The sequence below is a fragment of the Acinonyx jubatus genome, chromosome D1 (assembly GCF_027475565.1).
Source record: "Acinonyx jubatus isolate Ajub_Pintada_27869175 chromosome D1, VMU_Ajub_asm_v1.0, whole genome shotgun sequence".
NCBI classification, from domain to species: Eukaryota; Metazoa; Chordata; class Mammalia; order Carnivora; family Felidae; genus Acinonyx; species Acinonyx jubatus.
This window is the reverse complement of record NC_069390.1, coordinates 104140336-104167429: the sequence shown is the minus strand read 5'-3', so window position 1 is coordinate 104167429 and position 27094 is coordinate 104140336. Positions and strand designations below refer to the sequence as shown.

The 27094-nt window shown below is 45.8% G+C and overlaps 1 protein-coding gene across 5 annotated transcripts in view; it reads left to right on the top strand.

Annotated features, from left to right (window-relative positions):
- POU2AF2 (POU class 2 homeobox associating factor 2) overlaps positions 1–27094 on the top strand; it is a 483397-nt gene that overhangs the window by 203520 nt on the left and 252783 nt on the right. For 4 of the 5 annotated variants that reach the window (XR_008290705.1, XR_008290706.1, XM_053204130.1 and 1 more), the window contains exons 4-5: positions 4279–4454; positions 26771–26830. The gene's annotated coding sequence lies outside the window, so the exon portion shown is untranslated. The remainder of the gene's footprint in view (positions 1–4278; positions 4455–26770; positions 26831–27094) is intronic. The other variant, XM_053204129.1, reaches the window with a different exon arrangement.

Below are 27094 nucleotides of genomic sequence, written 5' to 3'. Positions count from 1 at the left end.
AGACACACACACACACACACACACAAGGTGTCATTAAACCATGAAGTAAGAAGACTGATGTTCAGGAAATATCAGCAAAAAGTTCCATTCTATGACTCCTTTAAAATGCAGCATTTCCCTACTGCATTCAATTAAAGCTTCCTTTATTCAACCATCTGATAAGCGTGTTTCAAGTTCCTATTACGTGCCAGTGACACTCAGAGTTTAAAACCACATCTGTTGGCCCCTTTCCTTGGTGTAACCCAAGGGCCCTTCTGAAATGAAGGACACGTGGAGGCTAAAACAGCACAATCACTTTCCTTCCTCATTAAACAAGATGGGAATGGGCTTGGAATGGGGAAGATAATGATTTCTGTGGAGGAAGATTTGGAATCATTGTAAATGGCATGAGCCACCAGATGAGAGCTACTCCTTCTCATGCAACTGGGGCAGTAAGAGATGGACCAGGCAGGAATGGGGAAACTGAGGAAAGGAGTGTAGAGGGCTGGTATAGTGCAGTGGTTCAATACCACACTTCTGATGTCAGACAATGTGGATCTGAATTCCAGCCCTATCACTTACCCTGGGATGGTGATTTGACTTAGTGCTGCCCCTGTTCCCTCGTCTTTAAAGTGGGGTTGTCAATTGTACTTGGAGTGTTTTATTTATTTTTTTATTTATTTTAGAGCGGAGAGGGCCAGAGAGAGAGGGAGAGAGAATTCCAAGCAGGCTCTGTGCTATCAGTGCAGAGCCTGACATGGGACTCGAACTCACAAACCATGAGATCATGACCTGAAACTAAACCAAGTCAGAAGCTTAACCAACTGAGCCACCCAAGCACCCCAGTATTTGAAGAGTTTTATAAGGATGAAGAGAATGTAGGCCAGTGGTTATCCAATGTTTTCAGGGCAAAGCAACCCCTTTTTATATCCCACCCCCAAGCTTTTAAGAGAAAATATTCCAAATTTATGAATGTTGTGCTGTGTCACCCAGATCTCCCATTCAGAACTGAAGTCATTCAGTCAGTCATTTGACACCCTGACAGGGGGTGGAGGGCAGAGAGAATAATGGCCCTGCTCCCTCACCCTAACAGGGGACAACCAGCAAGGGCCATCCCAGCTCCAAACTCCCAGAAGGATCGACGCAGTAGAGTCCTTGTATTTGTAACAGAGTCCAACTCCTTCCTCTGCCCTATCCTGCTTCCTTCCTCTCTCCAACAATGATGATCCTAACAGCATGCCCTAATAAACCACCTGCCTGCCCCCCTTCAGCTAACCTTTATCTCAGAGTCAGCCTCCTGGAGAACTCAACTGGTAGCAATAGAAAAGCTGAGAACAATAAAACCTCATAGATCCTCCATTTAGATTTAATAATTGTTTTTTTTTGTTCAACTTTATTTATTTATTTTGAGAGGGAGAGATAGAATCCCAAGCAGGCTCTGTGCTGTCAGCACAGAGCCTGAAGCAGGGCTTGATCTCACCAACTGTGAGGTCATGACCTGAGCCGAGATCAAGAGTCAGATGCTTCACTGACTGCGCCACCAGGGTGCCCCCAATTTAATAATTCTTAACATTCTGCCAGAGTTGTTGCTTCCTCGCTCCCAATTTCCTCCCCCTCCTGTCCTCTCGAACGGATTTAAAAGTGAAGTTGTAGGGTGCCTGGGTGGCTCAGGTCATGATCTCAGGTTTGTGGTCTCGTGGTCCCCCATTGGGTTCTGTGCCTACAGCTCAGAGCCTGGAGCCTGCCTCGGATTCTGTCTCCCTCTCTCTCTGCCCCTCCCCTGCTTATACTGTTTCTCTATCTCTCTCAAAAATATATAAAACATTTAAAAATAAATAAATAAATAAATAAATAAATAAACAAATAAATAAACAAATAAATAAATAAATGTGAAGTTGCAAAGAACATGACACTTAAACTACCAAGATTAAGGACATTTTCCTCAAAACCATGGCACCATTATTGTACCTAAGGAAATTAACAGTACTTCTCCAATATCCAGTCATGTTCATATCTTCCCATTTGTCCAAAAAATATGTTTTATAGCTATTTATTTTCCAACCAGGATTCAGTCAAAGCTCATAAACTATATTTGGCTATTGCGAGGTTTTCATCTCTTTTAATCTAGAATTTTTTTTTTCTTTCTTTAATGAGATTCATTTTTTGGCGTCAGGCCAGTTTTCTTATTAGAGTATCCCACACTGTGGATTTTTCTAATTGCTTCCAATGTGTCATTTAATCTCTTCTTATATCTCCTGTATTTCCTATAATTGAAGGGCCCTCTGGAGACTCAGATTCAGAGCCATCCTTTCCAACAAGAACACTTTGTTGGTGTTGTTTCGTGTTTCCTGTTGCGAGCTGCTAGTAGTCATGTGCTGCCAGGCTTCCTCTAAACGACACCAGCCTGGATCCCAGGGTTAAGGTGGTGGCTACCAGGTCACTCCTTCATTAGGATCTACTGTCCTTTTTGTAATTAGTTAATCAAAATGGGCATTGGTATTTGGTAGTGACCAAATTGTCCACTCACTGCACTCTTTGACCCCTTGAGGTCCATGGTCTTTCCCTGAAACAATTATCACAGTAAGGATGAAAGATGGCAATTTCCTATTTATGTGATTCATTCCACTTTTATTTAGCTGGTATTCTTCTGTAAAGGAGGGCTTTCCTCCCTGCCCCATGATCCTCTTTCTCTCTATTGGTGTTGACAACTACTATGGATGGAGTTTTGTTTTGTTTTGTTTTGTTTTAAATTTGATTTGGCCAATATATGCCCCTTAAGTTGTTTTATGAATATTTTTGGCATAGACCCCTTAGTCTCTGAGCACTTCCTTGTCTCTGGTACAACAAGATTTCATAGGCTTGCAGGTCACCTTGTGCTTTTACTTCCCAGGGCCTGGAATCAGTGTTTTTGTTTTGTTGTGTTGTATTGTGTTTTGTCGTGGTGGTGGTTGTTTTATTCTTTCTTTCTTTCTTTCTTTCTTTCTTTCTTTCTTTCTTTCTTTCTTTCTTTCTTTCTTTCTGTTTTCTTTAAGTGAGGTCTGATTCTTTTTAGTGGAAAATGATATTTAGAATCTGAGATCCAGGGACTCAGTTTGCTCATTGTTACTGACAAGAAAGCACCTTTTAAAAAGTTAAATCTTAGTCAAAAATCCAAAATATAAAACATAAAGAAGTGTGGCTTTTGATATGGAATAGTGAGGTCTATCCCTAGACATCCTGCAGAGAAGGGGTGACCAGAAAGGAACAGTTTCTGCTTCTTAACCCATTAAACTTTTTCCAGGGAAGATATCAATGTCCCATAACCTAAAAGTGAATGTTCCATTATTGCACTCCAGGGATCAGAGAACGTTTGCTTTCATCCAGAATAGAAAGCATTTATTGTCATCATAATTGCAGAATGCCAACTTGAACAGAAGAGAGATTTCAATTAAGAGGTTTCTGTATCTGGAAAATTCTTCTGAATTTGAAAAAGTCAAAGACATCAACCATGCAATGTTTCCTTTGTTTTAATATTGATTTTTCTTCTCTCTTTGGTCAAGGGAGGTATTGGTGTTTGCACACAGAAAAAAAGAGCTCCATATTGATTTTTACGCACAAATTATTTTTTTTTCATCAAGATACAAACGTGATTATATTGTGAAAGTGAGAAGAATGTTGTTGTATTCCTGATAGTTAGGTCTGCTTAAATATAAGAAATTATACCCTGTTATCTTGTGATGAGAAGCAGGGCACCAGGCCCCCCATTATTGCTTTACTTAGAAGCACTAAGACATATGAATGGACTTTTTATTAGTGACAATTAAGCTGTGAGGCTATTATGGAGAGAGAGAAAGGCAGGAGAGTACAAGCAGTGTAGAAATGGTTTCCTTTATACCTTTGACGTTCTAAAAAGTGCCTAGAGTCATTGTGGGGAGATCTGGTCGATATTTTCAAGGCTGTTTGAATTACATGGGCTTATCTTTTTTTTTAAAAAATATAACTCATTGTCAAATTGATTTCCATACAACACCCAATTCTCATCTCAACAAGTACCCTCCTCCGTGCTCTCCATGGGCTTATCTTGTCTAGAAGGAGGGGAGGACTAGACTCAGCCCGAGGCTGTGATTGGTAGAGAGTCAGCAGTCACTTCTGTTAGCCAGAGTCGGGGGGATGTTTGATCATTTCTGTAGTTGGACAATGTTCACGTTTTGTCTGTATTCAGACATAGTTATGAAGTGGTCTTGTTTTTTGTGTTGATCCATCCTGGTCACAGAGTGGTGTCTGATGTCGACATTATGTGAAATGATTTCTGTTCAACAGGAGAACACCATGGCCTCGCTGTGGGGATCAAGCAAGTCTGGACGTCAGGGGATGCACCCCCTCCCTTGCCGGGGAACACCAGCGCATATTGGACCCATCCTAGCCCATCCAGGATCCATTGGTTCATCTCCTGCTGCAGCATTCATAGTTCTAGAGCCTGTACCTTGGATGCAAAAGTAGGTGAATGCAAGTGGCTGCTTCCTACTTCTCTCTTTTTCTGTTTCTTTGTGTATGACCCAAATATAACCATTCCTCATCGCTCATCTTTTTGTATCTTCAGTTGAAATGAGCATCAGATATTGACTAGGGTCTCAGAATCCTAACTCTAAACCCCCTGGTGAGAGAATAGGATTCATCTGCTTAGGTCAGGTGACCATGCCTGTGGTCAATGGCTTTTGAGTAGGAGGGAAGGATGGGGGAAGAGAAATATCATTCTCAAGGCCCACTCGGTAAAGAAGATCAATCCTTAGAGAGGGGGCTCATATGCTGGGCATTGCCTAACATAGGGCCAACTTACCCAGGTTCCATGTTAGGGACCTCAACAATAGGGTAGGATAATAACGAAGCTAATACCTTGCATGACATCTGTCTGTGGTTTACAGAGGCAAAGCCTTTCCGTCATCATTGTTAATCCTTCCGACCATCCTGTGAAATGAGTATTATTTATTTTCACTTAAAAAGAAATATGGTAAGGAATTCAGGGATCATCCCAAGCCTACCCACACTGTTACCCTAGAGTTGAAACTAGAACCCAGACTTCATGACTGCCAGGACAGCTCCCTCCCACTCCTTCCATCATGAGTGGGAGACTGTTCCCCAGACCTCAGGGCATGTTGGTGACAGGTCAGGGCGGTGGGATTTGCTCAAGGTGAAATAACCAGTACAAAAACTGGTTTAAGTCTCAGTGAGCTGTCTGCCTCAGAGCCCAGTATAGAAGTGACAGAAGACTGGCAGAATGGGAGGAGTGGGAAATCAGAGAGAGAGAATAGGTGGTTTTTCCTCTTGAAGATGTGAGAGGTAGTGGGAAAGGGAAGGAGGAGATGGGAGAAAAGGCGGCTTTTCTCACACATGGAGGGTTTTGATAAAGCACATGAACCCTCACCAAGGACAGAGAAACCATCAGATGGACTCCTGTGGAAGCCTAGGGGCAAACGGATCGGGATGGTGAGGAAGCGTGGGCACAATGGGGGTCAGTTCAGGGTCATGTCCACTGTGCCGTCTCTTCCACCATCTTGCCTTTTACGGAGAGATTACAGCGACTCTTACTTAGGGGAGTAGGGAGAATAATGGAAGTAGGGCTGAAATTCCCTGCAGCCCTCAGCTCTGTGATCTATGATTTTAATAAGCTCCACAATGCCAGGAGACCCCATAAAGTTGTCTCTGGAGCTGCAACTCTCTCCATTTCCCAGTGGCGGGAGCAATTTTGCATTGAACTATTTTGCATGTTATAAATTTGGTTCTTTCTTATTTAAGTGAGCTGTTCGTAGGGAAGATACCCCAATAACTCAGACCTTCCTGCAGAGCCTGGCACTGTAGCCACGAGCATCGTGGATCTCATGGTCATCAAGACTCTAAGCAGATGCAGGCTTTGACTTGGGTCCCTGGAGGATTTTTTAAGTCCCTGGATTGTCTTTGCATCTTTAGATTGTATATATTCAGAGGAATGATGGGCCGGTTAGACCATTCCTAGGCGTACAGCAGGGGAATTCAAAAGGACACATAGGCATTTGGGGAAGTTTGGTACAAAAAGGTGAGAAGAGCCCCCAGTAAGATAAGCACAAATTTAGTGGTTCTCAGGGAATTCTTTTGTTCCTCTTCAAGTTCCCATTTTAAAAAAAGAAGAAGAAGAAAAGAGGCAATTTATTGTTTTGTTTGTTTGTTTTTGTTTTTGTTTTGTTTTATTTTTTCTTTTTTTGTTTTTGTTTCTCACTCTGGGAGCTGGAGCTGATTTTAAAGGATTAGTAAATTAATCAGTTCAGTTCTGGCCTTGTCTCAGGGCACAGATGTTCCCTCACTGCAGGGGCAGAGCCTCTGGCTTGGTGGGTGGGAAGGACTCAGGAAGGGGAGTATTCCAGCTCTAAGACAAAGACCCACAGCCCCCTCTGTTGTTAGCAAGTGTGGGGGGAGGGGCTTACAGGGGCCGGCGCTGGTGGGGGAGAGGCAGGCAAGCACACTCCAGTCTGTGGTCTGTGTCTGCAGTCTCCATGGCACAGCCCTTGCGTGCGAAATGAATGGACAAGTCTACCCAAACGATGCCCCTTCCTACCCCATGGCATTCTCATTGTTCTGGCACCCCATCATCACCTTCCAGCATCCCCTCCGTGCCCCCACCCCCACTCCGGGATCACCCAGGCCCAGCCCTCCGACCCCTGCCTTTTGTAACTTATTCCCATCCCTGGCTTTGTTGCCCCCACCTGCCAGCCATTCTCCCTAAAGCCCCACAAACACCACAACGGGCTTAGAAAGGTTGGAACAGGAGCCCAGTCCTGAGAGTTCAGGGGCATTTTACAATCTTGCTCCCCTGACCTGGACTCAGACCTCTGAGGGCTTTGTTCATAGAGACATGGGCTGACCTCTTTCCCTCTGGGACCCCATGCTTTTCAGACCATTCAGTCTGTCCCTCTCTCCTTTCCCAAATCCGCGGCCGAGTCCCTTTACTGAGGTTGAAGGTCAAGTTTCCGCGGTGTGAGGAAACCCCAGACCCTCACACCACTGGGTAACCTTCTGACTCCCAATCCATAGTTCACTGCCATCCCAGGCAGTTCTACCAAACTCCTCTCTGGACGTCTGCCCAACCTCTTTCCATCCTGGCGCAAAACCAATGAACCTGACAGCTTCCCCGCAGGCCTCCTGGCCCGGCCCTCTCCCTGGTGACTTCTGCCACCCCCGACTCCTCCAGGACTTAGGGACGGGCCCTGGGATGTGGCCGGGACTTGGGTAAGCACAAACACTCACTCACGTGTGGAGCCATCGCATGTATCTCTGGCACCCTTTCCCGCGGCCCTCAGAAGAGCTGCCTCCTTAACAGAAGTGCAGTTTGCCTCCCGGAGGGATTAAAATTAGACGACTCTGTTCGCTAGGCTCATCTCTTGCCTCATGATTGCAGTGATATAGATGGAGGTTGTCACTTTTTTCCATCCCACGTTGGCCATAGGAACAATATTTGCCTCATTAATTTTTCTTTTAGCACATGGAATAAAACATATCTGTTTCTATCAACATTTCAGGTTTTAGGTTTCTGCAGCCTTACAATGAACAGATGTGCTACAGCCTATAAAAAGAACAGGCATAGAGGCAGGGTGTGTGTGTGTGTGTGTGTGTGTGTGTGCGCACGTGTGTGTGTGTGTGTGTGTGTGTGTGCATGTGTGTGTGTATGTGCGTGGTTATTCTCTTGCTGCAGCCATAAAACTTTTCCTGAAATTATGAAAGGAAGGGTTGGGCTTTCAAAGTACAGAAAGACGACCTTGCTGGTTCTGTCTAGTGACCCTGAAGATCATTCAGATCATGTGTATTTGGTGGTACCAGTTGAAGAGGATGAAGGCCAGGGGACTAAGTGGTGGACACAAAGAGAAGATGCTTGGTGTTAGGGCTCCGCATCCATTCTCCGCCCCCACCACGGGAAAGCTTTTCAGATCTGAACTCTAGGCTCACATTCCAGTGTCCCATTACTTCCCACACCCCATTTTCCTCAAAGGTGAGGTCAGGCACACAACCTTTCAGCTGAGGGCTGGATTTATGAGAGAGCAGAGGGAAGAAATTATTTTCATTGTTGAGCTAAGGACATGTGAGGTACAATCTACTGTCAGCCAGGTCAGTTACAGAGGTGGCTCTCCCATACTTGACCCGTCTTGTGGGCACCCGTGCTTCTGTAAGTCTGACCTAAGAATCCATTAAAGCTGCCGCCTGAGATTACACCTCAAAATGTGAGCAGTGCTCTGTATTCTTTGATGAATCTCCTGTCTTTTTCACTGTTCCAGGTAGGTACTATCTCCTCTTTAGCTAGGGTCCACCAGCATTTACTATTTGTTTCAAAGAGTAAAAACCCTAAAGTATAACACCTGAAGTCCATAGAGGCAAGGATGGCTTACAGACAGGACTAGTGAAGCAAGAGTGAGCTTGAATGTCACACATTTCATTGGTGCAATGGCCATGGGGACTGAATTCAGAGCATTTGTACCTTGGAAAAGCCCTCATAAATATTTAGTGAGCCGATAATCGAGGAATTGCTGGTGGATAACCGAGGCAGTAAATCCTACTCTAAGGCGTATGAGAAATATTTTTCTTGATTGGAAGTATTTATGACTACTGTGGGGGTGGGGCATGCAGGAGTAGAGGAGGTGAGGGGTGGGGGCTTGAGCTCGTGATTTGTTATGATCTTATTTTCGGGGCTCAAATTGACTCCAGAGTGTTTTCTACCCACTCCAGCATTCTAAAATATGTAAAATTATATATATATATATATATATATATATGTGTGTGTGTGTGTGTGTGTGTATATACACACACACACACATATATATATGTATATATATAATAAAATCATCAGTCCTGCTCTTATTATGAAAACAAAATACAATTTCACCAATTCTCCAGCCCTGGTTATATTTCAAGGTTTGATTAATTTTTGATTTTTCATTGTTCTCCTTTTGAGTAATCACTGCCAAGAGGATCCATTTCAGCATTTCTTTTCACGGGGCAAGATGCCTTGTCTGTCTCTAATTTTTTGCAGACACCTGGGAAGATGAGTTAGTTGACCAAGAAGAGGTGGGACCCTTAGCCGGCCCCATGGCTTGGGCAGATGCCCTCATGCTGACAGAATGGGAGACTGTTGAACCCCTGTAGTCCTGCTACAGAGACTGACTGGGGGAGACTAGCTTAGCCCAGCACAGCATGACTCAGTAGCTGGCCATGAAACTCTGGCCAAAAAAGTAAGGTTACTTAGCACTCTGGATCCCCTGAAAAATGTCTTCATGTTGTCTTGGTCTGAACCTGTCTGAGGAGCCCAGTGTTTCCCATGGATGCATAAGAGAAGCTATGCCCTGCCGGATGTCTTGATGTGAAGCGTTTCTGTTCCACAAGAGGGGGGAAATGCTGTATATGATCATCCCTCTAGGACACGTGTGATGTGAAGAACGTACCAAAGGTTCTGAGATGTCCTGCACAATAAAGGTGGTCAGGCTTTATTTCACCCACAGTTTCCCAAAGCAATTTGGCCATGCTTATCCACCATCTCCTGCCGCTTTGCGATGAGCAGGCCTATCCCAGCCCCACCTAACTCTGGCTGGTTCTACGAAGAAACTCCCGTCTCTCAACCTCCTGTGCCCTTGCTCACACTGTCTCCCCTGCCTGGCAGGATGCTGCCCTCCCTTTCCTCTCCTCTCACCTGCCTTGCTAATTCTTAGGATTGCTTTCAGCTTCGGTGTGAGGGTCGCCCTCTCTGGGAAGTCCTCCCTGATCCCTGATCTGATTGAAAGCCTCTTTTCCAGGCTCTCAGAGCACATTTGCATTCCTCCCTTGAAACCCAGGACACTCCATTTTAACTGTGTACCCTCCACCAGAAGCTTCTTGAGGGCAGGGGGTATATCTTACTCCTTATTTTCTCAGAGTCTAGCATAGCATTGGGGTTGAAGTCCCAGTAATGGAATGCATAATGAGAATTAGTGAGACAGCATGTGTGAAACAACAGGGCCCACCTTCCCAGGGTCTTTTCTGGCTTAGAAGGGCAGGAGCTGTATCAGTCACCTAGGGATTCACCATCTTTCATGGGGATCCCCAAATATATCCCCTCTATCTGGGCTGTAGAAACATTTATGGCAGAACCTTGTGTGAGAAGGCTCATGTCCTTTCTTGTCAGTGAAAGCTCCCAGCGTCAGGAACTTTATCTATGGACACCCTGACCAACCACATCCAAACCTATATTTTAAGAAAAGATTTTGAGGTGATTTGCCTGTAATTAGAGACTGACAAGTACTGCTCTTAGGCACAGCAGGGCTGGATGATGAGTCAGGGCTGATCTCCAAAGACTTTAACAGAAAGGTCCTGGAGGTTGTAAAAAATAAACATCTAAGAAAGTAGACTAAGTGAATTTGAAGGTAGTAAAAATAAACAGGCATTCTTCTAGGTTCTCTTGCATGTATTAACTAATTTAATTTTCCTATTTCCTACTCAAACATAAACAGTGGGAAACATAGAGTAATTACTCCATTTTGAGCCTGATCCATTAAAAAAAATATTTTTAATTTTGAAATACTTACAGGCTCAGAGAAAATTGCAAAAACAGTACAGAGAGTTCCCATGTACCCTGCACCCAGCTTCCCCCAAAGGTAGTGTTTTCCCATAACTTTCGTACAATATCAAAACCAGGAGGCTGACATTGGTACAATGTACAGACCTCATTCAGATTTCACCAGTTTTACATGTACCCATGTGCGTGTGCTAGCTCTGTATAATTTCTTCACACGCAGAGATCGGTGTCTGCACTATCACGCACATTCAGAAGTGTTCATCACCACCTAGGAACCCCCTAACGCTATGCCTTTATGAGATTGACCCGTTTTTGGAAGAGCATTTGTCCACTGCAGCAAATGCTCAGGTGATGCCCATCGCATCGTCTGGACATAACCTGTGGGATTGTGGGATTGTGCAGCCATCCGTGGGGCTCCAGGACGTGGCTCCAAGAGTTAGCACGGCCTCCCAAAGCATGTCTACTGAACATGCCCAGACCTTCCCCGACATTACAGAGTGAACAAACACAACAAATGTCAGAAACCCAGGGGAGCACTTCTGGCAGTTCAGGGAGTAGCCAGACTTCCTCCCTCCGACCCTTTCACTTAGGGACCCCTCATGCCTCTCACACCCTGGGGACCCCGAAGGAAGATGTCCCATCTTGGTGACAAGTTTTCCTCTGTGAGCAGTTTGTGAGCGAAATCCACCGCGCACAGGAAATAATCCAACCCTGGGTCCTACTGAATCACCCTTTGCCACCAAATGTTGCTCGATGGTTGCCATCCCCACTTGTTCATATCAACAACAGGAGGAGGGTGACGATGTCGAGTCAGCACCCAGGCATTAAGCCCTTTGCAGGAGGCGCCACCCAGCCTGGGTGAATCACACGCTGATCACAGTGAACACCTGCTCGTTGATCACTCTCTGTGTGTCAGGTACTGTACTACGCATCTTATTCCATGATCCCATTTAATCCTCAGACCCAGGCTGTCTCGGTCCAAGGTCCGTGTTCCTCAACCGCCCTTCTCTGCTGTCACTCCAGTCACCCAACAATTGGGAACACTTTGTTGTCACTCCATCGTTGTGGAAGAAATCCCAAAGCATGCCCTGATCTTCTCTCTTCCCCATTCATGTCCACCTTCCGGGCACGTCCTGTCGTGCTCCTCAACTGTTACCATTTCTGAACCCCAACAATGTTTATTCTTTTGGTCTCTATAGAAGATTAGGATCAGAGGTCAGTCTTGCGCATGTTTGGAAGCAAGGTAGCTTTTGTTACGAACTGCTGTGCTGTCCTTTTACACCCACTCACCTGCTTTGTGTTTACAGAGCATTTCCACACGGAGGGTCTCCCTGGACCCTTACGGACGCCCAGTGATGTATGTGTGACAAGGAAATCTATACCCAGGGAAGTTCAGAGTCCACTAGGATATCTTCTGGCTCCAAACTTCATGTTCTGTTCACCCCACCATGCGTACAAGTAACCAAATTTCCAGACAAGGTTTAAAGAGGCTGAGGAGGAAAAAGTAAGAATACTGAGAAAGTTGTGCCAAGCTACAAAGTACACATCCCACAGCCTCGAACTTGAAAATCCATATTTTTAGTGAGGTGAGCCAAAACTCCCTCCACCATTTACATTAGTGATTTTCATTTTCTGATACTTGCCCCACAAACGGTCCCGACCAAAACAGTGTTAATGCGTTTCACCTACTTAGCAACCATAGAAGAGAGATGGGGAAGATGAGTGAGGGGGTCGTATCATGAGTTGATCATTTTGAGAGCAAAAGGAGGCCCTGTCACCCATTACAGCAGAGCAGCAGGCAGAATTCTGGGCTGTCCCCGGGCACGCTGGGACACTTGAACACTCTGTACACCGGGAAGGGGAAGTTCAGACTTCAGGTACTCCTCCAGTCACACAACGGCTAAGTGGTGACTTGTGGATTTAGGCTGAGACCAGTCCCAGGCCATGAACTTGGAGCTGCTCCGCTGGGCCTAGTGGCCTCTCTGTTGCCCTGGAGGTTTGGAGACCTCCAACCTGTGAGCCCCTGGCTACCAGTAGGGACACAGCCCCCTCCATGGGAAGAGGCAGCATGTCACAGAAAGTCAGTTGGGGCCCATGAAGTATGTCAGCACCAACCCCACTGTGTGCCCTGAGATTGTCAGCTGGTTCAGGAGGGTGCTGAAGTGAGGGCAGCTCCCTGGCTCATGCAGATGCCCCTCCACATTCTCCCTCCCGTACCCCTACTTATGAAGTGATTTTGGCTGAATGATGTTGGGTTTCACGGATGATGCCAGGTGTAAGGTTTTTTTTAAACTCTTCGATGGAGCACAAGAATTTCCCTTATTTTTTAAGTGAAACAATCTATGCACAAGAGCACTTTCTGGAATGTCAGGTGTCATAGGGATCATCCATCCATTCATTCATTCATTTGTCCTTCACAATTCCTTGGTTCTCCTGACAGTGTAGGGACCCCTTCAGGCCACTCTTCAGTTTCATCATGGCTTGTCTAAGGCCCTTGTTCCTTGGATGACACCCACATTTTTAGCCCTGTCTCCCTTCATTATCATTTCTCCACCTTGCTGTGGGATCCAGCCATGCTGAACTCCAGTGCTCTCTGTCTCCCTTCCTGGCCTTGGTGTAGTCTGTTACTTCTGCCCAGAGCATCTTCTTTCTACAGTGTTCCACTTAGCATAGAAAACTACTCATCCTGGGCGCCTGGCTGGCTCCGTCGGTTAAATATCTGATTTTGTCTCAGGTCATGATCTCACAGTTCGTGAGTTCAAGCCCCGCGTCAGGCTCTGTGCTGACAGCTCAGATCCTGGAGTCTGCTTCACATTCTGTGCCTCCCTCTCTCTCTCTCTCTCTCTCTCTCTGCCCCTCCCCCACTCATGCTCGGCCTCTCTCTCTCTCAAAAATAAATAAACATTAAAAAAAATTTAACTATTCATCCTTTGCTCAAATGTTACTTCCTCCATAAAACCTTTCCTGCCCTCTCTAGATGGAATTAAGCATGTTTTTCCTCTGTGCGTCCAAAGTATCTTACTTACACCCCTCTAACTAAGTTGTTGTTATCATAGACCTAAGTTGTTGTTATCATAGACCATGAGTCTTGGAGGGCAGGGATGGAGCTCTGGTCATCTAGATAATCCCAGACATAGCACACAAAGGACACTTGAAGAATGTGTGTCAAATGAATGAATATCGTGCCCACCGGCATTATCCAGACTTGCCATCATTCTCTTCCAATCCCTCACGGGCAACAGGTACGATAACCATATTCCGAACTCATGGGAGACCAGATCATTTAATCCTGGGCTGTGCTAGTGGTATGGCCTTCATAGTGAAAGGAAGGAGGGAACTTCTGTCGCGAGCACTAAATGTGCACAGTACCTGGTAAGAACTCAGCACACGTTCATCTCTTGCGGGAATAATCTTGGCACCACTTTGGAGAGATGCCTCGTAGTAATGGGATTTTACAGATGGCAGAGGTTCAGGAAAGTTTAGTAACCTCCTGTGGTCAAAATGGTATGAAGGGATGGAGGTGGATCTGAACTCAGATCTTTCTGGCCTTGAAGCCTGTGTGCTCCCTCCAAGACTGAAGAAAAAGAAGCAGCCCTTGATGCCAGCCCCGGAGCATGCACTGGTCCTTGGAGGCAGGAGGCGACCTGGAATGATTTGGGATAAGTCACTGAATCTAATAATAATAATAATGAGCCAGCTCTTACCAAGTGCCTGCTGTGTGCCTGGAACTTCACAGCTCACTCATCTTCACAGTGACCATGAGGCAGGCACAATTAGTATACCCACTGCCTGGATGAGAACGCTGAGACCCAGGGAAGTTAAGTAGCTTTTTCCAGCAAATAAGTTGTTTGTGAACCAGGACACATTAGTATCTAAAGCTACCGGCCCCTCTCCTAATCATCCCTTTTTTTTTATTCATAATTGCCCCATTTAAAATTACCTTATCACTTGCTTGATTGGTGCCTCCCTCCCTTCCCTTCCTACTGCTCTACAAAACGTAAACTCAGTGATGGCAGGGGTCTTCTCTGTGTTATTCACTGATGTAGCATCCCCAGATCAATGCTCGGCACACTGTAGGCCCTCAGGAAAGATTCAAATGAAAATAGTGGGGTTGGGCTTTGAAAACATGTCTGGCTTACCTGAACCAGTTTGCTTTTCTGCAACATGGACGTAACGACGCCCACTTTTCCTATCACTGATGGTGTTCATAAGTGCCCTACTGCCTTGTCTGGCGCCCTGACATCACCCACTCAGTGGCAGCTAACGTTTTTGTCCCCTCTTCCTTGGACACGTGCTCCATTTGGCAATGCAAGCTGTCTGGAAAGCAGGACTGGCCCTGACTGAGGCTGTCTTAAATAGGTCATTCCAAAAGGGATTTTCATAAGAAATGAAATGAAATGGAAATCTAGCTCTGGGAACACCCAGCATTCTATGAACTTATTAGAGTTCAGGCCAAGTGGGAGGCCTGGGCCTTGGTCTTAGTGTCCAGGACTTGCCTGTTCTTGGTTTGGCACACAGTTTGAGTGTGCAAATGGGGCCCCGGGGATAGTTATAGCTAAGGGGCTACATCTACCAGCCACCTGTCTCGTCCATGACCAGATGGACTGGTCCTACCTGGAATTTGCCCAGCCCTCTTTTCCCCAGCCCGTGGGTACATTTGTCCCCAATAGCCAGACTCTGTATGTCAGACTCCAGGGTTACCAGGATGAAGAGTCCTGTTTGTGTCCCTAAGTCACCAACTTAACCCATTTAAAAGAGAAAACATTCTATTTGCCAACATTCCTTCTTTGCCCTGCATTTAACTGAATTGTCTGATTTAGGAATGAATCATCTCTGCTAACTTTGACCTTGAAAGAGCTGCCTCTCTGGAAATTGAACCCTGCAAGAGGTGTTTTAACTCTTTGAGGCCACAGGACAGCTTTCGAGGCCACAGTAGCTGTCCTGCTCATCCAGATGATGCCAGACCACCCAGGCCAAAGTCAGAACTCTACTCTCAGGCCAGCCCAGAAGTCTCTAGAAAAGCAGTGGGTAAAAAGTTCCCAGAGTAAGGGAGAGAAGAATGTGCATACACTGTCTGGTTATGAATTGTGAGTTATGACCTAAGACTATGTCTTAGGACATAGCTTCTTTTCTGGAGGTGGGTCAGTTTAAGAGCAACCAAGCCAACAAACAAGACAGTGTAAGTGTGGGTACCACAAATCCAGACATGAGAGGACAGGGATGTCACTGTGAACTGGAATGACCAAGGAAGGCTCCATGGAGGGAGTGGATCTTTGGAGAAACATTGGAGGCTAAGGATTTTGGATAAATAGAGAAGAACGAGGAGAATTTAGATGAGAAGATTAGCATAAGCAAAGACTCCATGATTGAATAGTGGGGGTGGAGGAGGAGGAAGGAAACAGAGCGTGTAAGTGGGGAGAGAGGGGAGACCTGGCCAAGTCTCCTGTGGAACAGTGGTGAGAAATTGGACTGGAGAAGGACACAGCTGTTTGGCATAAGACTCAATAACATTTACTTAACCTAGTTTGTCGCCCCTTGAAGGAGAGATGGAATGTTCTGCATCTTGAAATCTTAGTTATTCAGGTCACAAGTGAGGGATCTTGAAACCATACCTAGGTTCAAGGGGGGAAGCACATTCTCCTTTGCTGGGCGTTCTTTTGCCTGCCCTTGAAATACGGTGCCTCCCAGGAGTCAGTGCTTCCTTGTCTTCCCCTGCTTCTGGACATCTTCCCGAGGCCATTGTGTTCACTCCTGGGCCTTGAACCACCCTTATACTGCATCTCCCAAGTCTGTACCTGCTCCTGGTCTTTCTCTTGAGCTCCAGACCCTAAACCTATCTGTTTGCTAGTCATCTCAGCATCTCTAGAATTGAACATTACTTTGTTAAAAGAACTCCTATCCCCCCACATTCCCCACCTCTCTTAAAGGCTCCTCTCTCCCTTCCTTCCTTCTTCCCTACATAAAGCATTAATTGAATACTTATGCTAGACACTATATGAAATGTCCTCTTGCTTTTGAGGGTCTCATGGTATAGTGGAACAGGTAGATGAGACCAGTAACTGATTTTCATTCATTTAATAACTGTTTATAAAGAAAACTACTTATAGGGGCGCCTGGATGGTTCAGTCGGTTAAGCGTCCAACTTCAGCTCAGGGCATGATCTCATGGTTCGTTGAGTTCAAGCCCCACATAGGGCTCTGTGCTGACAGTGCAGAGCCTGCTTGGGATCCTCTGTTCCTCTCTCTCTCTGCCCCTCCCCCACTTTTGCTCTCTCTCTGTCTCTCCTAGAATAAATAAATAAACTTAAACTATCCACTTATAAAACACTGGAATAAATAGAGGTAGGCACATTGTTCTTGAGGAATCCGTAAAACTTTATGTAAGATGGTAGGCTCAAGAAAGACCTCTTTGATTAAATGAAATATGAATTGAGTCTTACATCTTGAGAAATGAATTAGACAAAGAGAAGAAAGGAGAAACAGTTTATGTTTCTCACATAAGGAGAGTGAGCAAGAAATATTTTTAAAAAGGTGTCCATAATAATAAAAGTAATAGCAAACATTGATTTAACCTGCACTATGTACTAGTTACTCTGCTAAGCACCTTACATGTTTTGTTTTGTTTTTTAATAATTTGATCCTCATGATAATCTCAGAAATAGGAAGTGGTAGCTTACCCGCTTTGTAGTTGATGAATTGCTGTCCAGATGAAAAAAGTTGCCCTTGAACTTCTGTGAATAAGTAGTTGAGCCAGAAACCTAAGCTTCCCTGAAATCAAGAGCCTGGCAAATGGGGTGAAGGGGGTATAAGCAGAAGCAAGATTCTAACGGGCTTTGCATGCCTCAGGGAGGGGGTTGGGTTTTATCTCAAAAGAAATGAGGAACTGTTCCAGGCTTCTAATCTGCAAAGCTCCCTGAAGCAGATCTTGATTTAGCATGGCCATTTTAGTGTGTGTGTGTGTGTGGGGGGGTGTATGTGGAGAGGGGAGCCAAAGATGAATTTGGGAGCAGGGACAAGACTGGAAGCAAATGGACTCATCAGAGGCTATTGTCAAAGCTCAAGTAAGCTTCATGAGGCCCAAGAGAGAGGAGCAGAATAGACAGATCTTCTCAAAATTTGGATGTAGGGAAAGAGGGTGGGCCAAGAACCATGCTCAGGATTCATTTGATAATTCAGTCAACAAACATTCTTGAGTATCTGCCTTGTACCATGGACCATCCTAGTCCTGGGGATAAAATTGATCCGCAATATAGTCCCTGGTCTCAAGGAGCTCACACTCTCAAGATGGAGATAAATGAGAATCATCACAGATAGCAACTGCAAGATGTATGCACAAGCATATCACACTGTGCTTGGGAAGGCTGGACCATAGATGGCCTTCATGGAAGAAGGGAGCCCACCCCAGTCTTTCTCTTGACCTGTAGACTCACATTTCCAGCTGTCAGCTGGTCACCTATGCTGGTTGTCCCTCAGGCATTTCTAACATTTGAACTCATGCTGTGACCTCCAAAGTGCATTATGCTCCTTATATATCATGTTTCATGTCCTAATCAACATATTTATTCAAGAAACATTCTTTGAGTATGCATAAAGTGCCAGATATTGTATCAGGCATCAAGCTTAGAGAATTCCTAAAACATCTAATGTTTTAACTTTGGTGTGCAAAAGCTTTTTATTTTGGGGCGCCTGGGTGGCTCAGTTGGTTAAGCATCCGACTTCAGTTCAGGTCATGATCTCACAGTCCATGAATTTGAGCCCCGCATTGGGCTCCATGCTGACAGCTCAGAGCCTGGAGCCTGCTTCAGATTCTGTGTCTCCCTCTCTCTCTGCCCCTTCCCCACTCATGCTCTGTCTCTCTCTGTCTCAAAAATAAATAAAAACATTAAAACAAAAAGTGCTTTTTATTTTGATGTAGTGCTAATAGTTTAATTTTGCTTTTGTTTCCCTGCTTGAGGAGACATATCTAGAAAAATGTTTCAGATGTCAGATATTATGTTTCTATGTCTGATGTCAATTACTTCTAGGAGTTTTATGGTTTCAAGTCTCATACTTAAGTCTTTAATCCATTTTGAGTTTATTTTGTGTATGGTATTAGAAAGTGGTCCAGTCTCATTCTTTGGCATGGAGCTGTCCAGTTTTCCCAGCACCATTTATTGAAGAGATTTTCTTGCCTGCTTTGGTGTAGATTAATTGACCATACAATCATGGATTTATTTCTGGATACTCTATTCTGTTCTGTTCTGTTAAGCTATGTCCATTTTGGTGCCAGTACCATAGTTTTGATTACTACAGCTTGTAGTATATCTTTTAAGTTTATTTTCAGAGAGTGAGAGAGAGAGAGAGAGAGAGAGAGAGAGAGAGAGAGCGCACGCAAGCAAGCAAGTGGGGGAGGGGCAGAGAGAGAGAGGGAGAGAGAGAGAATCCCAAGCAGGTTCCACACTGACAGTGTGGAGCCCAATGAGGGGCTTGAACTCACAAACCGTGAGATCATGACCTGAACCAAAGTCGGATGCTTAACTGACTGAGCCGCCCAGGTGCCCCAGCTTTGTGGTATATCTATCTATCTATATCTATATCTATATCTATATCTATATCTATATATTAATTTCAATGTTCATTTATTTTTGAGAGAGAGACACAGTGCATGAGTGGAGGAGGAGCAGATATAGAGGGGGATACAGAATCTGAAGCAGGTTCCAGGCTCTGAGCTGTCAGCACAGAGCCCAGTGCGGGGCTTGAACTCACAAGCAGCAAGATTATGACCCGAGTCGAAGTCGGACACTTAACCAACTGAGCCACCCAGGTGCCCCTGTGGTATATCTTAAAGTCAGGTATTGTCATACTTCCGGCTTTGCTTAAATGAGAAACGGAGGCCACAGTCATCTAAATGACGTAGTCAGAGATACCATTACGAGATTTAATCCAAATAACTTACAGAACACTGGTTCTCACATTTTTGCATTCTGTAGCTCTTGATAAAACCGTTGTCCTCCCTGAAGCAAATGGATGAACACGACGCTGAGGCAGATTTTACCTTGTAGGAACACAGAAGCACCGCTCCTATGCTCCCATGGCCAAGACCACTGTGGGGACAGAGTGGCATTGTTCACCCCCTCAAGGTCTAAGTCCAAATGGAGGCAATAGGCAGGGGGTGTCTGATAAGCCCCACACTGCTGCTTCCGTTCACTCTGGCTGGACTGCACTTGATGGGAACAGCTTGTAATGTTCTTGTGATAAAGACTGAGAGATTGAATGGAATGTTTCTACTGAGCACAGCTTGGAACATTTCACAGAGTTCTGCCACCCTCCAGGGGCGCTCGGGCTTTGTGTAAAAGCACGACTCTCAGCAGAAGCTTTCAGATTAACCAAAGAGGTGGAAATTAGTGGTAAAGAAGATTCTGTGGAGAACAGGAAGGCCTAGAGAGAGAGGTGTCTCCCACAGAACCTACCATTGCACCTTGTACCTAATATGCTCCCCATAAATGCTCACTGAAGGAACAGAGGGGGGTGGCGGGTGACAGGAAGGTGGTTGGGAGCTCTGGGGTAGAAAGAGGCCCTACAGCACCCATTAGCTTTTCACGAAGGTGGTTTCGATCACATACCCCTTTATTTGCCTCACGAGGATTTTAAATGCCTGAAGATCCGAGGGAAGGAGAAAGAACACAGCCCGACAAGTCATAAATGGCCCCCTTGGATTCTGAGATCAATGGGCTGGGGAACTTATGCCAAATCTGCACTCCCTGTGGCACTGTGAGGGGGCCAAGCAGCTGCCAGCTTGTACGGAGGGTTCTTGCCATTGATCTCAACTTTGGAGCTCATGTTTCCGCAATATGGTAGAGGGAAGAGGCGACAAGGAAGCAGTTTCCAAACCTACATCTCTCCCAGAACCCCAAGATCCCAGACCCCAAGCCAGCTGCCCACAGTGCAGAATAGGCCTCGAAAAGCAGTGCACTGAAGGCTCATGGCCAACTTAAGAAAAGAAACCCATTTCTACCTCTGCTGAGATAAGTTTTCTCCAGGAGACTCATTTAACCACTGACTTCAGCCCAACTGGAAAGCTGATGGAGCTTCCAATGCTGAAACAGTTTTATATTTCTCTTTATTCTTTGGCTGAGTCTGTAGCCAAGAGTCAAAGCACAAACTTGCCCTCAGAAAATGAATCCTTGATGCTAACACTCATTCTGAAAGAGAAAGCACTTTTCTCTCATGAGTGACTGTGTTCTCACAAGTTAGTTTAGGTAGGTCTTCAGGGTTTGGAAAAGTTTGGAGAGCCCTCTGCAGTCAGGGTCACTGAACAGACTCAACTGTGTAACCTAGAAGATGTTGCCCAATTCTCACTGTAAGCCCAGTCAGAAAAGAGGAGCTTAACTTGCAGAAGGAAAGGTCCTAGGTTGCAGGCCCTGAGCCAAGCTGAGCCATCCTCAGTTGCGGGGGCGGGGGATTGGTTAGAACAGGTTCCTGGCTGTGAGCAGGGCCCAGAAAACAACATTTCGGTTGGAAAGATATGAGTGCTAACAGGAAGGTCACCATGAAAGTTTGCAAGTGAAACAGGTGGGCCAAGATATAGCCACCTCAGTCTCATGAACATTTCTGAGACAACAGGTCGCTTCACTGGTCCAGGGAAGCCCCTTCTCTACAAGCTGTCTCGGTGGGGCTGCTGATTAGAGTGGGGTCACCTGTGTGGCGGCTGGGATCAAGTACACGGCCGGCCGTTTCCTGTCGACCCATCTCACTGGACCTCCCCTGCACAATATGCCAGCTTCTTTCGAGTGACCCATTTTCCTGTACTGTTGAACGAACAGCCCCGGACAGAGGCCGACACGGGCAGGGCGCCCCTGCATCACCTGGTCCTCAGGAGGACATAAGCTGGGAGGACACAGGGTCCAGGCTCACACACAGGTTGGAGTCAGCAGAACATTTTCCTGCTTTTTCTCTCTATAAGCGATTTTGACTTAGCCTCCTTTTAGTCTCACTGCTGTTACTTAACTGATACTACATTTGTTCTTATTGAAGTTTGACAGAATTTTAGTTCCTAAGATAGTGTTTTAGGATATAGAATACACTCATAATACATTTATGAGAATACTGATATGAGTCTTAGGAACATAGTATTTCCACCTCATTGGACTCTACAGAATCAGATGGTATAAGTGTGATATTTTGTTTGGGAAAAAAAGATCCACTGTGGCTCAAACCACCACTGAAGTTTGATATGACTGTGTGGAGACTTAAAACAACAAATACCATTCCCATATGTGAGGAGCTGTCATTAGAAATCTGTCAGAGTAATGTAGCATTTACTTTAATAAATTTCGATGAGTTTTTTAAATAACATACATACACACCAGAAAAACCTGAACAAAACAATATCCCAGGCTAAACTCAGTAAAGTTTTACGAGGTCAGCCCTAACCTCACAGATCACTTGAGGGGAGTTGACATTTTGCAACCATTTGTTTCTTGTTTTGTAATCTCTTTCTTATGTGATTTCATTTAGGATAGATATGCTCTGCTGTGTAAATGTTTCTAAATTTTTCCCAAATAATAATTTTACCTTATGGCAAAGAAAAAGAAGAAAGAAAGAAAAAGAAAGTTTTCACTCAGTGTTTCTAGCTGTTCTGCATCACTCAGGTTTTTGGGATACAAAGTGTAACATTTTACCAGAAATAGCAGTTGACTGATTTTTGAAAAAATCAGTCCTTTTTTGGGGCGCCTGGGTGGCTCAGTTGGTTAGGCATCCGACTTCAGCTCGGGTCACGATCTCGCGGTCCGTGAGTTCAAGCCCCGTGTCGGGCTCTGGACTGATGGCTCAGAGCCTGGAGCCTGCTTCCGATTCTGTGTCTCCCTCTCTCTCTGCCCCTCCCCTGTTCATGCCCTGTCTCTCTCTGTCTCAAAAATAAACGTTAAAAAAATAATTTAAAAAAATCAGTCCTTTTAATAATTTAGTAAATAAAAAAATTGAAGCCACAGAACTATTTAAAAGAAGGTGAGAAGTTGGGCAGAGAGGCAGCAAGAGAGAAGTCATGGGAGCACGAACAGACGAGCTGGTGTGGGGACCACGGATCATTGCATTATTGGAGCATCAAGAATGAGGATGGGAGAGGAGGCTGGAGGTTAGTGCCACAGAGCCGTTGTAGGGCACGCTAATTAAATCCAATTCTCTGTGTGATTGGGTTCTATTTAAGTGACTGGGGAAGATGGGTGTTTTGGAAAGATCATTCTGTCTAGAGAAGGAGGCGTTGGGAGGGCCAGGCCCGGAGGACAGGTGGTAATGTAACCCAGAGGAGAGAAATCGTCTCTAACTAGGGCATGAATCACAGAAGTAAGTACAGAGGACGGGCGCAACCCAGAAGCATTTAGCAGGTGTCGAAGGAAGGGCAGATCCCAGAAACATTTAACAGGTAAAATCTCTGGAACGTAGTGAGGAATCAGGAATGTTCCCTGGCTTCTCCTGCAAGGAATTGAATGCGTGAGGTTCCACAGAAATGGGGGATTCTGAGGATGAGAACAAAGCTTCGAGAGGGGAGTGGATGAGATCAGTTTCGAACGTGTTTGACATACTAAGATTAATTTGGGGCACGTTCAGTTTTCCTTGCAGACCTCTGGATTTTGCTCAGGCTCCCCATCTCCGTTCGAATTCTGTGCCCTGGGATGGAAGAACTATTTTGTGTCTCCTGTTTGTGACTTTGACTTGGACCTGGCCTCTCAACTCTGAATATATCTTTACTTAGGGAGTCACTTTGGTGGCTGCGGTTTCTCGGTGTGTCCTTGCCCTGGATTGGTGATTTGCTGCCATGATGTCGTCCCTGCCTTGTGGTCCCGTCTGGGCCCCAGGGGTAATCCATGTACACAGCCTGAGAGGTACCACAGCTCAGGTAGTTCTGAGCTGCTTCTTGAGAAGGAAGTTTGGAAAAGGAAAGAATGGATCAGGCTGTTGTGCTGAGAAACTAGTGGACTCCCTTGGTTACTCATATTGAAAGCCAGGCCATTGTCTTTCAGTGAATATTGACCAAGTGCTTACCAGGCACCAGGACCCGGGAATTCAGCAGTGGGTGACCCCCTGCCTCCTGTAATCTCCCAAATTAGTAGGAATAAGAGACAGACAAGCTGATTTAGAAGAATCAGCTCCCCTCCCCTTTCCCTGCCCTTTGTAGGTTTGCTCTAAATAGGCTATAATACATCTCGTGTCCCAAATGCCTTCCTTGTGTATAGCTTCAATGAGAAGGGTGTCGTGCCTAGGAATTTGATCAGACCCAGGGTTTAAAAAGGAAGCACGGATTTAGTTTTAAATTTTCCATTTCTTCTCAGTGTTTCTGTAGCTAAAGGTGGTCGACAGGAGGAGGGAGCACCTCTGCTGGGTGGGACTTGGCCATGGGCTGGCAGGCCCTTGAGGTGGATGGTTGATGAAAGGAAGTGTTGTCTATGGCTGCTCCCCAGATCGCTGTCTCCCAGGCGGGCCGGGAAGGGGATGAGGGTGTCGGGATGTGTGAGCGTGTGTGGCTGGTTCTGTTGAAGCACACGTCCCCCACCTCCACACCCTCACCCCCAGTTTGCAGGGGTTATACCGGACAAACAGCTCAGGCCACAAGACACGTTGCTGACGATTTTGTCCTGTGGATGGCCCCGGGGCGGGGGGGGGGGGGGGGGAGGGAAAGGACAGATCCTCCCTTCCAAGCAGAGCTTAACTGAATACTTTTCAGGGAGAAAAGAAACAGTGTCACATCAAGCAAGCATCTTGGGCCCATCTGTCAGCACCCCCTGAGAGCCAGATCTAAAACGTTATCTAAGACAAGGCAGCACCGACCTCTTTTCCCTCCTGAAACACAGGGCAGACCACTTGCTGTTCCTATGACAATTTTCTGCTCCCTAGGATCCCCCACCCCAAATAATAATCATGAACAAAAATCTCATTTTCAGGGGAGGTAAGGGAGGAAGAACGAGAGGGAAAGTTGGTCCTGATCAGAGAGAAAGATGGGGAACCCTTCTCACGCAGGAGTGCATGGATTTCAGAGACAGTGCTGACCTAACAGATGGCCACAGGGGCACACACCTGCCTGGGAGCCTGCTCCGTCCCCCGGAAGGCTTGGTGGCGGGACTGTGCTGCCTCCTCGGGGGGCGGGGGGGGGGGGGTTGCCAGGATCTCTGAGGCTGAGCACCCACTCTAGAAGCTCACGCCCAGCTTAGGCAATCTATTTAACCTCACTGTGCTTCAGTTGCCTTATTTGTCACAAGGAAATAACAAAATGACCTATTGCAGAGAGGGGGTTTCTTTTTTGTATATTTTTATTCAAGTATAATTAACACAGTGTTATAGTAGTTTCAGGGGGACAATATAACGGTCCCACAATTCTGTACTTTTCTCTGCCCTCATCGAGATAAGTGTACCCTTGAAGTGAGTTAATGTTGTAAGGTGCTTAAAGCAAGCAGTACCCGGCACAGGGTGCTGAGGGAGTGTTTGTTCAGAAAATGGCCTGAAGTCACGCCCAAGCCAAGTCACTTGCCCCAGGAGAGGGCAGCTGTTGGACGGCCAGGACCCCCAGAGCTGCCTGTGGCCAGCCTGTCTGGTGCAGTGGGCCTCCAGCCGAGGTGTGACGAGGAGGGGGAGGACAGTGATGTCAGAGGAGAAGGTCTGTGTGCTCTTGCTGCACAGCCTGGGTAGGAAAAGAGGGCAAGGGCCAGAGGGAGGCACGATTTGTCACCCAGTTTGCAAGGCTGAGATTGGAGGATGTTCAACAGCCCCAGGCTGGTACATTCCTCCGGTTCCCAGGTCATTTCCTGGTCCAGGAGGTATTCCTAGAGCGAGCTTGAGCCAGAGGAGAGGGTTTATCCCGTGTCAGCCCCATAAATATTCCTCTGGTTTTACAACCCCTTTCCTTGCCAGCCGGACAGGTGCCAATAAATACTTGCAGAATATATCTGATTCCTGCTAGAAGGTTCCTCATTACTTGCTATCTCTTTGTTATATCTCTCTGGTCTATAAACTGATGCTCAGATTAAATAATTTTGGGTCCATCATCTCAGTTCCTGTGTCCACCTGCTCTTTGGAGCCCCATCTTCTACCTACAGCCTTCTCTATCCCTTCAGCAGGGATGGCCGCCACGAGGCATTCTGTCAGCAGCTCCTCCTTATGGCTTCCTGGAGCAGTATCACTGATGGACCTTGGTGTTCTTTACCGAGCTCATTGAGTCTCCTCAGCGGCCTTAGTTAGCCAGCCACAGCCAGCTGGTTGTTCACTGTCCTGCGAGCCTCCTCCTCCACCTGATGGTCACATCCTGTTCCTGTACCTACTTGTAATTTACCCATTTCTGCTCCAGCAGTGACCATCGCTGAAACCTTTAAAGCGCTAATCCCACAACAGGACTATCGCAACAAAAATAGCTCTCCTTTGCAGCCCAGACACGAGGCATAGAGTAGGTGATCTATATAAATGCCGATCAAATGATGGATGGGATCACAGCCACTCATTTTCAAGGACTTATGGAAGAGTGGGATTATTTTGGTCCCCAGACTCCATCTGTTCTGGAAGTTAAAAATAAAATGAGAATTCAATTAAAACTATGCACACAATCCACCCAACATTGTGCCAGATCTTCTGATAATACCCTACTTTCCAGCCTATCAGAAACAGAAGTGCATGTGTGCCATTAGAGAAAACACCTTAGAATGTCAAATTGCTTTAATTAAAGGATTCATCAACGTATATGCAAACAGCAAAGTTTTTTGTTTGTTTGTTTTTTAAGGAGCATATCTTGCCTTCAAGCTTCTTGCTCCTATTTTTCTGCAGAGGGAAGGTCTGCAAAAGATGTAAGGAACTCGGCTACTTAGTGTCTTCTGTTCCATGTGTCTCCTTTGAGGATAGTCAAGGTCAATGGACGGGGGCTCAGCAGTCACTTAGGGTTCTGTCTCTAGTGCTCATTATGAAGATCAGTAAGCCAGGGCCGTGGCAGAGCCCATTCCACAATTCTTGTCTAGAAAGAAACCTCTAAAGGGTGTACGCCCTACAGCTTAGTGGTCCCCCTCTAATCCCAATTTTGCTGAGGATTCAGAAGAGACATTTTCCTTACTAGATGGATGGCTTTCATGTGCTTCCCCTAAATGGCTTTTAGTTTTGACTAAAGGAATCCATTACATTAGCTGATGCGTTAATCCCATTACAGTGTCACTTCTCATTTTTAAGATCCAGCTTCTGAGAACTGATGATATAAATAGGGTGACGATAGCTTCTAATGGTAGGGCTCATTTCTTTTCAGTTAATGTGCCCAGAAGAGCAGTATTGCAAACAAGCCGCATCCCTGCCAGTGCCCAAACAGGTAGGTGACCCCCTGAGAGTGCTGGGGGAGAGGCGGATGAGAATATTGAAGAGAAAGTCCAAATATCCCCCAGAGAGGCTATCAGATGACCCCTGGATTTTCTTCCATTCCTGAGGTTCTAAGTGATTCTCTCAGCCATCCCTTCAAATACTTAAGAGATTGGTCGTCACCAGAGGCAGGTGGGAGGTGGGTGAAATGGGTAAAGATGATCAAAAGGTACAAACTCCCAGTTATAAGATAAAGAAGTCCTGGGGATTGATGTAC